Here is a 16,741-nt window from a genome sequence, read left to right on the forward strand (position 1 = left end):
GAGAGGGTAAGGAGTCATTCCAATCCCGGGAGCGGAAAGACTTACCTTACTCGCACACACACACATATCCATCCACACATATACAGACACAAGCAGACATATTTAAAGACAAAGACTCTTTCTCTTTAAATATGTCTGCTTGTGTCTGTATATGTGTGTGGATGGATATGTGTGTGTGTGTGTGCGAGTGTATACCTGTCATTTTTTCCCCCTAAGGTAAGTCTTTCCGCTCCCGGGATTGGAATGACTCCTTACCCTCTCCCTTAAAACCCACATCCTTTCATCTTTCCCTCTCCTTCCCCTCTTTCCTGATGAGGCAACAGTTTGTTGCGAAAGCTTGAATTTTGTGTGTGTGTTTGTGTTTGTTTGTGTGTCTATCGACCTGCCAGCGCTTTCGTTTGGTAAGTCACATGAATTAAAAAAATAGATACTCTCAATGTAACTTATGATGAGGCTACAACCATTTATTTCAATTGCGAGACAAGTTGTAGACTAATTTTTCATGTGCAACATGCTGCAAGTTCATGCATAGCCTAATAATAACTTGCAGTTAGAAAGAAGTTTCATCAAAAATTTTCATAAGCAACTGTTCATTCTGGAAAACTTATGCAGCCAATACAAATACAATGATGCTATTCACCACACAGAACTAAGTTACAGAAACATTGCCTAAATTGATTTACATGTATTAAAATGGATTACGCAGGGGGATGTATGTTTGCTCAAGCATAACATTGGAATCCCTGGAGCAATTTCAGTTAAACTTGGTATACTTATGACTTTATAAGTGAAAAAATACCACAGGGTACTAACAGCATCCTGAAAACTTGTGGTGCGATAGGAAGGGGATGAACTGCCAAATAGTTTAATTCTTAAATATGCTGAACAGTTTCAACTACAACTGTATATCTACCAACTTAAAAAATAAAAATTGAATAATTTTTCCTGCTGTGTGGCATCATACAGTTTGTCTCTAATTCAGATAAACTTCAAGAATGACTGTCACAACTTCCTATAGCAAGACTGAAAATCTGTTACAATAAGACTGAAATAATGTGTCACTAACACAAGGAATTGCATAAATTAACAAATACATCACAAAATGTATTGAGTTTCTGCACTTAAAGCAGTCAAAACAAATGGATCGACAGTGAAACAAATAAAGAAATAAATAACTTAAACAGAATAACAAAAATGGTTTGGGGTGCTCTCAGCTAAATACACTGTTAGAATGAAGCTTCCAGCGTATATTATGTGTATAGTTTACAGTCAGTATTGCGCAGTTTTAAACTGAGGCAGGGAAAATCTTTAATACAAAAATCATTCAAAAACTGAGGGTTGCTCAGTGAGCAATGGAGACATTTAGGTTTGGAATAATAGGACAACATGAAAACAAACAGACAAATTAGGCGTTAGTCTACAGTGAAGAAGTAGTTAGGGCCATTAAGAAAATAAAATGGATGTGGCCAGGGCATATAATCTGCCAAATTAACTATAGATGGTTCAAACCAGTACCTTACTAGAGTATACAAAATGATCCAAGGCAATGACCTAATGAAACAGATGGCAGTAGAGAACATGCAGGCACAATGTGCAATTGCAATGCAAGGAGAAGCCAGGAGAAGGCCTCTTCCAGCAGTGGATGATAATGATGTCACAGACATATTTTTACACCTATCCTAAGATTTTGAAACTGTTGACCTAATTTTTCACAGGCATATTTTTACATCTATCCTAAGATTTTGAAACTGTTGACCTAATTTTTCAAATTAAATTATATCATTAAGAACAGGTGGCATAGCAAATGACTGGCTCTGACAATATCTGGAAAACAGGACAAGTGATTAGTGATAGTATAGGTCTCAAATTGACAAACATTTTCTGTGAAGTGCTTGTCAGTTCTAAAGAACAGTCTTGTCATTGATACATATCAATGACTTTCCACACAAAGCTATGCATGAGAAAACAAAACAGTTATTTTTGGCAATGAAAAGAAAATTGTAATCACAGATTTGAGGGGAAAAATGGCAGTGGAAGCAAATGAAACCCTCATACATTTAAAAGTCACCAATATATAATAAACCACAACAGCAAAAATTTCAGGAGAGTAAGCATAATTAATAGTGTCAAACTAAAACAAATTCTGCAGTAATTTAGGGATGAATGTTGACTATCTATCAATATAGATTGAGAATACACAGACAATAGCAAAGACAATATTACGAGCGCGTTAAGCCTCACAAGTCGGTTATCAGTGTGTAACAGCAAGTATTTCATAGTTAATTATGTACTGACTGCTATTAGAAATGGAACCATTTTGGAGATGAAATCTGCAATATGTGGACACAGTTTTAAAACTATAGAATAATATCATAAGACTAACCAAAAATAATAGGACCCATTGGAGAAATCTGTTCAAAGGATTGGTAATTCTAACAACCATCTGAGTATATCCACCTGTCCATTAGGTGCACAATATAAAAATATTAGTAATTACTACATTTCACTGCACATAATTTACACTTACTATAAGAAAAAAAAAAAAAAAGAAAACTGAAAGCTCAAACAAATATTTTCCACCACAGAATCTAAATCATAAAGTAAACTGCCAAAAGAGATTAGAGAGTTAACTAAAACCAATACATTTTCTAAAAAGAAAGTTAAATTATACTACAATAAAACATAGTGTGTGGTAAATGATTAATTGCTAACACAGTGAACGGTTAGGTACATAGTGCAAGATCTGGGAGATCTGAGTTTCTCCCGTTGTGTGAGGTTGTTGATTACGTTACCCGGCTGCATTCCCGTAAGTTTTTTGGATGAATAACTTTTAGCTGGCAAATCTAATATAACTGTGAAACTATCTGTGGATGAATGAACAATCAACTAATTACTGTATACTACAGTAGTCTTGAACAAACTGTGACAGAAGCCAGAACAACAGCGGACTGACGTAATAGGACATGCATTGATACTATGAAATAGTGCATTGATACTGACTAGGCTCTAGCCAAAATCTAGATTTGCCTACCAAAAAGTTGAAAGAAAAGGATGACTGGTTGCTGTGCTCTATCACTTGAAAGTCATATCACAGTGTTGAGTGCATTCACATTCCTAATGGAAGGTAACTTGACAAAAATTATTCATTTTAATGTTTAACATTACTGATATGAAGGCTGTGTGTTAATATACCACAAATAATCATACAGTTATAAGGAACCTCATTATTTTTTGCATGCTATTTCAAAAGAGCTCTGAAACGCACTGGAAACACAGTAGCCTAATAAAGAAAAGGATCAAGGTCATCAGAAAAGGTTGCAATTATTACATTTAATAACAATCATATTTATCAGAGAAACAGCCTCCACTGACATAAGAAGATGTCACACATATTGAAATGAACTATTTCAGATTTCACAGCAAATTCATGGGTGAAACAAATGACAAATTTTGGGTATGTGCCTACAGTTAACAGCTTTACACTACAAAATCATACAAAGGGCCTCAGTTGATTATTCACTTGTCCATCTCTAATGACCTCCATGTCAACAGGACATTAAACACCAATCTTCCTTTTGATTATCTGTGTTCCACTTTACTTCATTTACAATAATCAGCAACACATTTAGTGAAACTCGTGTGGGGGATATCACTCATTTTCCAATCAGAAGAGAGAAATTACAGTGATGGTAATTTCTGCAGTGGCACATATCAGAAGATTTTCTTTTCTCAATGAATGTTTTGAAAGAAACAGGAAATTAACACACCATTACATAGGTTATGTCGTTCCAAATATGAAGGTACACAAACTTACACCATGAAAGCAAAACTTACAATTTGTAATATTGCGAGCAGTTAATATTTTATAGATGACGTATGAAAACTTTTATGTTTTTTCAGATCCCAAACTGGGCTATGCTGTGAAATAAGCTATGATTTACTTGAAAAACGTTCAGTGACAAATTCTGACATTAGCTGCAAGAAGAGTTGAAATGGCAGAAAAGCTGATGCGGAATTATATGCTTTCTTCCGCTCTTTCAATAAATATTTACGCCTACATTACCAGTAATTAAACAGGGTTTCCAACAAGAACTAATGAATACTGACACTGGCAAGTACAAACGAATGTAAAAAGTTTGTTGTGGTGGCCGTTTTCGCAGCAATTATATCGAAATTACAGTAGTTCAAAAGAAAACCTCTTTCGCGTGCTGCACATCCAGTTTTTTTTTTTTTTTTATCTTGCGCACTAAGACATGTTTTGCTTTAGTTGCAAGGCATCTTCAGTGGGTGTCAGATCTACGTCTGATTCGTTATTTGTAAGCCAAACAGCTCTCTCTCATGTGGCAAATTGGTTGAAAGGTTACAGTTTTCCTTTTGGTCTGCGCACTTTTTCAAAAAGCGCTAAATTTTGGCAACAGTGACCAAACAGAACGTGTTTGCCACATGAGCGAAAGCTGTTTGGGTTACAAATAATGAATCAGACGCTGTTCTGACAACCACTTAAGATGCCTTGTAACTAAGACAAAACGCGTCTGGGTGCACGAGATAAATACAAAATAAATAAAAACCTAATGGGCACCATGCAAAATGTCGCTTTTCTTTTGAACTACTGTCATTTATAAACGAATGTATTAACAATGTTACGTACTCGTGCTCATTGACACATAGGTCGATCACTATAAGGCGCTGTTACGCGCTACACATCATAATGCGCGCATTGCATTTCACCGGTAGTTTACAGTGTTTAGAAACACGAAATGATTTTCTTCCTGTCGTACAACAGCGCAAACATATAAAAATGCAAATGCTGCACGTTGTAGAGAAGAGGCAAATTTCCATCTACTAGTACTTAAAATACAATTCGAAATTGACCGACTTTTCAAATAAGCTAATGAAGTTTGCCGCTTGTGAAAGTGAATCAAGTTAGTAAAAGAGTGCCACTGCTGAATATCGTTAACATTAAACACGATTTTCTGTGAAAAAGAAAGCTGGAAAACAATTTCTAAACAAGTTATGACAGGTCATTCTGTATGGATTTATTTTCTGTTTTTGGTCTGAAGCAATTAGCGTCTGCACACAACGTCAAAAACCATCTCTACTTCCAGCTGGACTGCTGTTTCCGTATAAAAGAAGGAAACAAACATTCATGAACGACAAGCAGACTAACCTACGTGCATCACAAATTATCAATATGGGCACATATGCTACAGTGAAATAAAGATTAGTATGCAAGAATCTATGCGTAATGTGTGTTCAGATCACATGAAAGTTGAAAATAAAACAATAAAAAAACCACTGGATTTTGGCGTTCAGTTCTATAAACCTAACAGTTATCATAAGTGTTAATTACGAATCAAGGTATTCGTCAATGAATTTCTGGTTCTTGAAAACATTTACGTCAAAATGGTTGGCTTAGAGAAGAAGCCACGCAGTACCGGTATCACAATTGTTTTGGAAGTTTTAATGGTCACAGTTTCTAAACTGAATACGCTATTGCTTGCACACTTTTAGATTCAAGCTAGGGCCAGAAGATTCCGTCCATCATGTTATTATAAGCATTCTGCGGGTTTATACAGTAAGCAAATATTTTTGAATTATAGTTGCATTTTAAAACGCTGTTGCGTGCAATGACGAGAGTCATCCTGTTTCTCATTTGCATCTTTGCCGCGTTGTTAACGGACTCATTGTATATCTATCATTGGCCTTCAGATGATAATAGTAGTTACGTATCATTTTGTGTGTAATATAAAGCCGGCTAACACTGACATACAGCATTTTGTTTATACTATTTGCCCACAGACGAACATCCAGACAGTTAAGGATGAAAAATATCACTAAACCTTTCTATTTCTATACCATTATTTCTCGTGATGTATGATCATAATTCTTAATCACATTCAGTGCTCGTCACGGCACAATAACAATTTTTATTTGTCTCTGCAGTATACCGTAATCATGTACGCTGCGCTAGTTCGCTCTCGACCAACTGCATCTCGCGGAGCATGTAAAATTGAACGTCGATAAACTTAGAGCATTAGTTTTCGTTGTATTATACAGTGCTTTGACGCGCAAAAACTTAAAAGTATATATGTACCTATCTCATCAATCCTTGCTGCATGTCATTCACCTTAGGATAGTGACATATCGTTGCACATACGCACTCACTTCCTTCGCCTTGGACGCCGACACCCCTGAAAACAGAAGTCACCAAAATCACACTTTCACTACAGTTTTAACAGAGATCAAGCAGCATTCCTTGAATCAATAAACCAGATTTAAAAGTACCGATGAATTAAGGCTCGGCGCGTAGGAGTATGGATGGCAGACGAACCACCCTATCTTGCCTCACCACCGACGTGAACCGGCTTATGTCGCAAAGGAAGAAGCCTTCCGTGCGGAACTGTGAGGCAAAAGTAAAGACGGGGCGTAAAAAAAATTGTCAGAAGTTTGCAGGCACTGGGAAAAGATGGTGGTGGCTGGGACCCGAAAGTGCAAATTCCGTTTTGATAACCCGAATTCAATGGATGAACGTACAAAAGTCACTTATTTGCGTGAGCTTTGTTATACGGAGGCTCAATACTCGTATTACTGCGCTTCGTTCGTTCGGTGGCCGCAGTCACGTATTAACGAGTGCAAAAGGCGGGGCTACCCGGAGCAGCGGTCCACTCCTCCCGTCTTCAGCTGCCATACTGCAAACTGAGCCTGGTCACGTGATGAGCCAGACACTCACTCTCCTCGCGCTTGTGCTGCCGCGCCGTGGTGGGGCGTAGCAACACTCCAGCAGCTCTGTTGGTGACGAGGCACGGGGGAGTGAGGTTGTATGAAGCCGGTGGGGAAAAGTACATAATTCGCAGATAATATTGCTGATCAGTATATTTTAAATTAACGTATCTTATGCATTCGTCGAGAAATAACCGAGGGTCAAATAATCGGGGAAAGTAGTATAGCCTTCTTTTGTGAAAACGTCAGGTAATAGGTAGTACCCATAAGAAAACTTACGAGAACGTAGAGACTAAGGGTATTTTGGTATATATGCCATAACAGATCGTTCTCGTTCACCTCCACCTAATAATCCTGATGAAGTTACTGAACGCAGAACAATAAAGTAATTATCGGTACCAGCCGGCCGAAGTGGCCGTGCGGTTAAAGGCGCTGCAGTCTGGAACCGCAGGACCGCGGCGGTCGCAGGTTCGAATCCTGCCTCGGGCATGGATGTTTGTGATGTCCTTAGGTTTAACTAGTTCTAAGTTCTAGGGGACTAATGACCTCAGCAGTTGAGTCCCATAGTGCTCAGAGCCATTTAATTATCGGTACCGCCGATTTAGACCTCTCTTCGTTATCCAAACAATACTCAATATCTCCTTTTTATATTTTAAAAAACTATTACTCGTCGTTTCCTGACACATACCAAGTAAATAAATGAGGGAGATGAAGATTAACGAACATCTGTGAGTTCCGTCGCGGATTCGTTTAGTCGTTCACGGGGTTTATCAATTGAGTAGCAATAGCACTCCACAAGAAGCACTGCGAATTATTGCAGAGGCTTCCGGTAAATTCTGAGAGCACGCGTTCCAAGAAAGACATGCAACGCGTCACTTCTTCCCTCACGCGACGCACGACGTGATTGTGAAGGAAAATCACATAGCCGGCCGCACTGACCGAGCGGTTCTAGGCGCTTCAGTATGGAACCGCGCGATCGCTACGGTCGCAGGTTCGAATCCTGCCTCGGGCATGGATGTGTGTGATGTCCTTAGGTTAGTTAGGTTTAAGTAGTTCTAAGTTCTAGGGGACTGATGACCCCAGATGTTAAGTCCCATAGTGCTCAGAGCCATTTGAACCATTTTTGAAAATCACATAAATTAGACAATTGTTTACCGACAGTCGTTTTCCCCAAGCATCCCATTTGTAATGGGCATGGGGTAGTGATGTGAATGGGGGGGGGGGGGATGTGATATAATACATACCCACCGTCAATTATCATAACATGATATGTTGGAAATGCTTGTAGTAAACTAAGTATTTATCTGCAGAGCGGCAGACGTTATTTGAAACAGACTTCGCTGCTAAACTGGTAGGCCCTAAAGGACGAAACAAACAGTGACATACTATCTCAGGACAATTGCCAAAACCTGATAAATTTTGTTCACGCTTTAACTCCATCAGCAGAGCAAAAATAGAGTCAATACAGGTAAAACCAAAACGAAAACCGAAACGCTTAACTTCATTTCCAAATGGCCCTTCGTAAATAAAAATCAATCATTTGCTGTATCGTGCCATTGAAAAAAATGAACAATCCATATTCCTGCTAGGTTTCATATGGGATTTGAAGGTCAGTTAACTCATCTCTTGATAACAATTTATCGTATATTTCTTGAGTATAAAATTGTTCGCAGGACTAGAAAATGTAGATTTGTCTCCGAGAATTACAGCATAACAGACACAAAGAACATTTTTATTTCGTAGTGTCATATCCATCGCACCACACGGCTGGGGTGATGCACTTGCATAATCGCACCTAGTCATTATCCACAGTATTTTGAAGTATATGCAAATAGTTTTAGATTGTTTGGAAAAAGTGTTAAGATTAAACATTAAAACATCTAGATTAGTTTTTAAAAAGATAAAAAAAGGCCTATTTCCGCAATTTGTCGAGAATAAATGATATGAACTGAATTCATAATTGTTAAGGGTGATAGTGGTGGGATATTTTAATGAGAATTATTTTTATGAGTATGGTGGGGGAGGAGAAATGAGTGAGAGGTGTGTGTGTGTGTGTGAGTGTGTGTGTGTGTGTGTCTGTGTGTGTTTATGTGTGCGCGCGTGCCCTCTGATAGAAGCACTGGAATGGGAATAACGAAGGAAAACAATGGCATGGTTGGTGTAACGCAGTGGTAGTTAACCTTTTTATACTTCTCACCCACTTTTATATCTCTGTTAGTAGTAAATTTTCTCACCACCTACCGGTTCCACAGCAATGGTTATTTATAAAGGAGGGAAGTCACTTCACTTCATAGTAATTACAAAGCAGAGTTGCAGCAAGTTAAGGCATATAATAAGAGTTGCTACCAAATATCTTACGTCAAACTTCCACTAAGTTTGACAAAACAAATCTTTATAAAGCAGTTTACAGTAGTTAAATCTATCTTTTTGTTAATATTTGGCATACATACAAGCATCAAGTCTTATGAAATCACATTTAGGAATTTATACACTATGTGATTAAAAGTATCCGGACGCCTGACTGAAAATGACTTACAAGTTCGTGAAGCCCTCCATAGGTACTGCAGGAACTCAGTATGCTGTTGGCCCACCCTTAGCCTTATTGACAGCTTCCACCCTCGCAGCCGGCAGGTGTGGTCGAGCGGTTCTAGGCGCTTCAGTCCGGAACCGCGCTTCTGCTACGGTCGCAGGTTCGAGTCCTGCCTCGGCCATGGATGTGTGTGATGTCCTTAGGTTAGTTAGGTATAAGTAGTTCTAAGTCTAGGGGACTGATGACCTCAGATGTTAAGTCCCATAGTGCTTAGAGCCATTTGAACCAACCTCGCAGGTATACGTTCAGTCAGGTGCTGGAAGGTTTCTTGGGGAATGGCAGCCCATTCTTCACAAAGTGCTGCACTGAGGAGAGGTATCGATGACGGCCGGCGAGGACTGGCACGAAGTCGGCATCCAAAACATCCCAAAGGTGTTCTATAAGATACAGGTCAGGACTCTGTACAGGCCAGTCCATTACAGGAATGTTATTGTCGTGTAACCACTCCGCCACAGACCATGCACTATGAACAGGCGCTCGATCGCGTTGAAAGATGCAATCGCCATCCCCGAATTGCTCTTCAACATTGAGAAGCAAGAAGGTGCTTAAAACATCAATGTAGGCCTGTGCTGTGATAGTGCCACGTAAAACAACAAGGGGTGCAAGCTTCCTCCATGAAAAACACGACCACCCCCTAACACCACCGCCTCCGAATTTTACTGGATGCACTACACACGCCAGTAGATGACGTTCACCGGGCATTTGCCATACCCACACCCTGCCGTCGGATCACCACATTGTGTACCGTGATTCGTCACTCCACACAACGTTTTTCCACTGTTAAATAGTTCAATGTTTACGCTCCTTACACCAAGCGATGCGTTATTTGGCATTTATCGGCTTAATGTGTGGCTTATGAGCAGCCGCTCGATTATGAAATCCAAGTTTCGCACCTTCCGTCTAACTGTCATTGTACTTGCAGTGGATCCTGATGAAGTTTGGACTTCCTGTGTGATGGTATGGATAGATGTCTGACTATTACACATTACGACACTCTTCAACCGTCAGCGGTCTCTGTCAGTCAACAGACGAGGTCGGGCTGTACGCCTTTGTGCTGTACGTGTCCATTAACGTTTCCATTTCACTATCACATCGGAAGCAGTGGACCAAGGATTGTTTAGGAGTGTGAAAATCTCGCATACAGCCGTATGACACAAGTGACACCCAATCACCTGAACACGTTCGAAGTCCGTGAGTTCCGCGGAGCGCCCCATTCTGCTCTCTCACGATGTCTAATGACTATTGAGGTCGCTTATATGTAGTACTTGGCCGTAGGTGGCAGCACAATGCACCTAATATGAAAAACGTGTTTTTGGGGATAACCGGATACTTTTGATCACATTGTGTATTATTAATGAGATCTCCGAGGCTGATGCTGAGAAACTAAAGACTAGCTCAATTTTTCTAAGGAACAAACGAAAGTCTCGTCTTCTGGAAATTTTAGGGGATTTCTTTCTTTGGTCATAACGTGATTAGCGGCGCTTAATTCTCATTCCTCAAGATATGCGCAAGTAGAAGTATAAACTAAATATCATTTTCACATATTTCGATATAAGACAAGCACTTCTTTATTTGGCCTTAGGTTTTCATATCCGCCACTATCGAATGTATGTTTACTTTCTTCAGCGTATCTAATTTCTAACTGCTCTTCTTGGTAGGTTTTATCAGTCTCTTCAATTGGTAAAAGGATTATTCATCAGTCGTACACATTCAGTTTCAAAATATCTTCAAATCTTTTTTGCATATCTAATTTAAGTTCGTTTAGGTGACCACTATTGAGTCAACTTCCTCTCGAGTTTTGTAGATGACAATTCAGGAAAGTTATAATATTCTCTGTGCAATAGATTATAACAAAGTAGTTGAGGCTTGTCAATAAATAGTAACACAATACTTTGGAAACTTGTAGGAGTTTTACTAGCTCGCTGAAGCTGCATATTAACATCGCAAGATCTCTACAAAATATCTGCCAAATAAAAAGAATTATACAGTATTTCACTGTTTTTAACTTTTAACAAAGACTGTCTCATTATTATTTTTAAAAAATTGTATGACACTGTGATATAATGCTACAAAACGAGCCAAAGACGTACCCTTTGACAGCCATCGATTTTTTTTTTTTTTTTTGTGAAGTGTGATTTCACGGTATTAAACGTAGATAATCCAGTTGTATCCGTAATGAGATATTTTGCGAGTAGCTTTTCTTCTCGTAATGAACTGTTATTATCAGAATAACGTACTTATGCTATTAGTGAAGCATTATTGTCTGCAATGGTCGACTCATCCGTCTGCAAGGAAAATGAAAAGTTCTAAAGAATACTTACAAGTTTTTCTCAGCATAAACTGCCAGTTCTTCAGTTGGTTGCTCTGCTGTGCAGTCGCTTAGCGGTCAAGTTTTTAAAATTTTGGACATGCATCATGCACTATCGTTGAAATAAAGGGTAGTATTACAATTTTTCAAGCATTGCAACTTTCATGACCTTTCGCAGTTAACTGTGAAATGAAATAAGTAGCAATTAATATATCTTCATTCGCTATCTGTTGTTTCTTAAATAATACAGCGATTATTGAACGATTTTGAATTTTTTAATACATTTCTTGAAAATATTCAACGGGCTTGTTCTTATCTTTTGCATATTTTGTAGCAAGATGTTCTTTCAATCAGCTATCATTGCCTACTGGATATTTTCTGACACAGCAAACGCATTGGAAGTTGTTTAATTGCAACAGGTTCTGCCAGATAGCCACGAATACATTTCTTTTTCTGAGACATGGGCTCACAGAATTTTGTTGAAGCACTGGACACGTGCTCTCACAAATCTTAACAGCCTACTGACTCGCTTTCGAATGGGCTCGAGATTTCCCGATATGCCACAGAGCTCGATACAGTATCGAATGCTGCTCGAACGATCATGTGGCATTTGACTCGCTGACGGACCTTGGAGTGATACGGCGCGAATGTAATCGATTGCGGAAAACCAAAAAATTGTCAACTGAACAAGCTATAGTTCTTCTTGAAATCTGAGAGTTTCGTGAAACACAGATGGAAATGGTAATGACTCCTACGGAAGCACGAACTCTTGTTGTACTCGAACTTATTTACAATAAGAGTTATCATACAGCACATATAAAGATACCGTATATAGACGTTTATAGAGATCTTGTATGTAAAGCTAACAGACAAAGATGAAGGTATTGTGCTTCTAAAACATTATTCGACTCTGAATCCAATAGAGTGCTTTATTTATTTATTGTAATTTAAAATGATTTACCAAGTGCAATGGAAATGAATATTTCGATCTCTGTTGTAAAGAAGTTACCAATTTTTAATCATCTTCACAATAAGGTATTAAATTCAAAGCAAACGAGGAAGAAAATTAATTAGGAACTAAAAGCCTAATAAAGATAAAAAATCACATATGTAAAAAATGATCAAATATCTGCAGACGTCACTAAATCGCAGGACGAGCTAAATATCGATAGAGAGTCTATACGAAGCTCAAGAATTAGAGTATTAGGCTGACGTGTGACCGTGATCATTCGTTTATTTATTAGTGCTGTGTTTACGTATAAGCTGCGCTCTATAAGATACTGCAGTACGCGTCCTACGGTTATTTTTATGACTCAAATCTATAATACAAAGATAATTCTAAAAAGAGATTATCTTGAAGATAGTACCAACGGAAACCGCTAGATCGTGTGGCGATCGAAAGCTCGAGTAAACTATTCCAATAGCTCGTGTCATTCCCAACCGCAGCACTATATACGGTAGTACTGACCTGCATGACGGCAAACAAAAGAGCCTGTGCCCTATACTGTCGTCTGTACATGTCCCTCCCACATTGTAGACTGGATTTGTGGTGTGGGCGGCGCCACCCACCGGCTCTGCTTGTCTGTTAGAGTTGGGTGGTGTGGGAGGAGATGGCGCGAGCTATTCTGGGACGAGGCTTTTTTATTTCCGGTTGCACTACAGTGCCATTTAGTTTCACTGATGCAATATCGAATAAAATTAAGAGTGGGCGACAGTGATGGAATATTGTCTGATGTTTAGTTTGCTACCGGGAATTTGATAAAAACCAGACGAAAATGTTTTTAAAGCCCCTTACCGCCTACAGCCCATCATGAAAGGTGGAACGCCCATTAGAGGGCGGTAAGGACCAGGGTGAATCCCGTTGGTATAATGGTTCCGGTATCTATAAGATATCCACAAGTTTACTTTTGGTATGGAGGAGGAGAGGTCGGCGCATTTTGTTTTGTTGTAGTGGTCTTCAGTCCGAAGACGGCTCTCCACGCTACACTAACCGGTGCAAGCATTTTCATCTCTGAATGACAGCTGCAACATACACCGATTTGAACCTGCTTACTATATTTATGTCTTAATCGCTCTCTAAAATATTTAACCCCCCCCCTCCCCACCCCCGCCACCACCAATTCAGTCCATTACCAAACTGACATTCCTTGGTGCCTCAGAATGTGGTCAACTTTTCCCTTCTTTTAGTGAGGTTATGTGATAATTTTTTTCCTAATTCTATTCAGTATCTCCTCATCAACTACTCATTCTATCTATCTTATCTCCAGCATTCTCCTGTAGTCAGTACAGCCGATATGATAGTCTTGAGAGATACATCAAGCATATTGGTACGTAAGATAATTCTCATTTATTGTTCCGTCTCAGTCACACATTTTTAATTGGATTACATTTTTCGATCACTCTGGATTATCTTAAGATCTAAAACGAAGTAAATTTAAATATTTATCGTCTAATATTTTACAATAAGTAGAAGAGAAAAGAATTGAACATAAATGTAGAATTTACGTAAGCAGTTGTGTCAGCAACCCGCCTTGTCTATTCAGAAGCATACATCAGAGTACTGTGCTTTGCAACTGAGGTCAGTTAGGGGAGATAGGGGGGAGTGGAAATTGAAGTGAGGTTGATTGGATAGATGGTAGGGATGTCATGAGTTTAACACAAGGTGTAGCGTCAAAATCACAGAACGTTTAATTGTGTAAATGCAACTACAGAATGAGAATTTTTAATATTATTTTGTAGCACCACTTTTCAAATGAGTATATTCTTTTCTAGTCTGAATCGCATATCATTCACGTTTCACTTCTGTACAAGGCATATTCCAGACAAATGCCTTCATAAAAGACTTCCTAATTCCTAAATTTTATATAAAATGTTAAAAAATTCCTGTTTTTCAGAAATGCATTTCTCGCTATAGGCAGCCTGCATTTTACACCTTCTCTACTTCGGCCATCACCAGTTACTTTGCCGGCCGCTGTGGGCGAACGGTTCTAGGCGCTTCAGTCCGGAACCGCGCTGCTGCTACGGTCGCAGTTTCGAATCCTGCCTCGGGCATGGATGTGTGTGATGTCCTTAGGTTAGTTAGGTTTAAGTAGTTCTAAGTACAGGCGACTGATGAACTCAGATGTTAATTATTTTACTGCCAAAATAACAAAACTCACGTACCACTTTAAGCGTCTCATATCCTATAATTTCCTCAGCATCGTCTGTTTTGTTTATGGTGGGAGTTACCGGCTGAATTTGCTAGAAATCAGTTGGGATCGTGTAGTGACTTTTTTGGTGTTTGCGTTCGAATTTAGTAGTCAGAGCTGAGATTTTTTAAATGAAAGTATTACTTACATAGTTATAGGATTTTTGATATTAACTGTGGGACGGTTTAGCCATATACTGCGGATAAAAGCGAGGCTGGTTTGCTGTTCAAAATGGCTCTGAGCACTATGGGACTCAACTGCTGTGGTCATAAGTCCCCTAGAACTTAGAACTAGTTAAACCTAACTAACCTAAGGACAGCACACAACACCCAGCCATCACGAGGCAGAGAAAATCCCTGACCCCGCCGGGAATCGAACCCGGGAACCCGGGCGTGGGTAGCGAGAACGCTACCGCACGACCACGAGATGCGGGCGGTTTGCTGTTATTTAAGAGTGTAGCAATCCAGAGAATTAATTCGGGTCTGCCAATAAACGCTTTCGAGTAAATTTGTAGGGAAATATTTCGCGTAATTTGTCTCGCTAATTGCGCATCGCTCAAATCGCTGATGTGAGTGGGATTTCTTCTGAGATCACTGACGCTCAGAGGACGAGACTGAAGGACCATTTCTGTGAGACACACGTCCAGTCTTTGAGGCTGTTGATAGTTTTAAAGGGAATAATAGAAGGCAATAATAGTAGACGCCTCCCCCCCCCCCCCCCCCCCCCATGAACCATGCACCTTGCCGTTGGTGGGGAGGCTTGCGTGCCTCAACGATACAGATAGCCGTACCGTAGGTGGAACCACAACGGAGGGGTATCTGTTGAGAGGCCAGACAAACGTGTGGTTCCTGAAGAGGGTCAGCAGCCTTTTCAGTAGTTGCAAGGGCAACAGTCTGGATGATTGACTGATCTGGCCTTGTAACAATAACCAAAACGGGCTTGCTGTGCTAGTACTGCGAACGGCTGAAAGCAAGGGAAAACTACAGCCGTAATTTTTCCCGAGGGCATGCAACTTTACTGTATGATTAAATGATGATGGCGTCCTCTTGGGTAAAATATTCCGGAGGTATAAAATAGTCCCCCATTCGGATCTCCGGGTGGGGACTACTCAGGAGGACGTCGTTATCAGGAGAAACAAAACTGGAGTTCTACGGATCGGGGCGTGGAATGTCAAATCCCTTAATCGGGCAGCTAGGTTAGAAAATTTAAAAAGGGAAATGGATAGGTTAAAGTTAGATATAGTGGGAATTAGTGAAGTTCGGTGGCAGGAGGAACAAGACTTCTGGTCAGGTGACTACAGGGTTATAAACACAAAATCAAATAGGGGTAAAGCAGGAGTAGGTTTAATAATGAATAGGAAAATAGGAATGCGGGTAAGCTACTACAAAATGCACAGTGAACGCATTATTGTGGCCAAGATAGATACGAAGCCCACACCTACTACAGTAGTACAAGTTTATATGCCAACTAGCTCTGCAGATGACGAAGAAATTGAAGAAATATATGATGAAATAAAAGAAATTCAGATAGTGAAGGGTGACGAAAATTTAATAGTCATGGGTGACTGGAATTCGGTAGTAGGAAAAGGGAGAGAAGGAAACGTAGTAGGTGAATATGGATTGGGGATTAAGAAATGAAAGAGGAAGCCGCCTGGTAGAATTTTGCACAGAGCACAACTTAATCATAGCTAACACTTGGTTCAAGAATCATAAAAGAAGGTTGTATACATGGAAGAAGCTTGGAGATACTGACAGGTTTCAGATAGATTATATAATGGTACGACAGAGATTTAGGAACCAGTTTTTAAATTGTAAGACATTTCCAGGGGCAGATGTGGACTCTGACCACAATCTATTGGTTATGACCTGTAGATTAAAACTGAAGAAACTGCAAAAAAGGTGGGAATTTAAGGAGATGGGACCTGGATAAACTGAA

General features: G+C 39.5%; 1 protein-coding gene across 1 annotated transcript in view; it reads right to left on the reverse strand.

Annotated features, from left to right (window-relative positions):
• Nucleotides 1–6,388, reverse strand: part of LOC126198684 (protein O-mannosyl-transferase Tmtc3) — a 109,770-nt gene extending 103,382 nt beyond the window's left edge. Inside the window, exons 1-2 of the mRNA XM_049935179.1 lie at nucleotides 6,286–6,388; nucleotides 6,095–6,191 (exon numbers count right to left, since the gene is read on the reverse strand). The gene's annotated coding sequence lies outside the window, so the exon portion shown is untranslated. The remainder of the gene's footprint in view (nucleotides 1–6,094; nucleotides 6,192–6,285) is intronic.
• Nucleotides 6,389–16,741: the final 10,353 nt, after the last annotated feature.

The sequence above is a fragment of the Schistocerca nitens genome, chromosome 8 (assembly GCF_023898315.1).
Source record: "Schistocerca nitens isolate TAMUIC-IGC-003100 chromosome 8, iqSchNite1.1, whole genome shotgun sequence".
NCBI lineage: Eukaryota > Metazoa > Arthropoda > Insecta > Orthoptera > Acrididae > Schistocerca > Schistocerca nitens.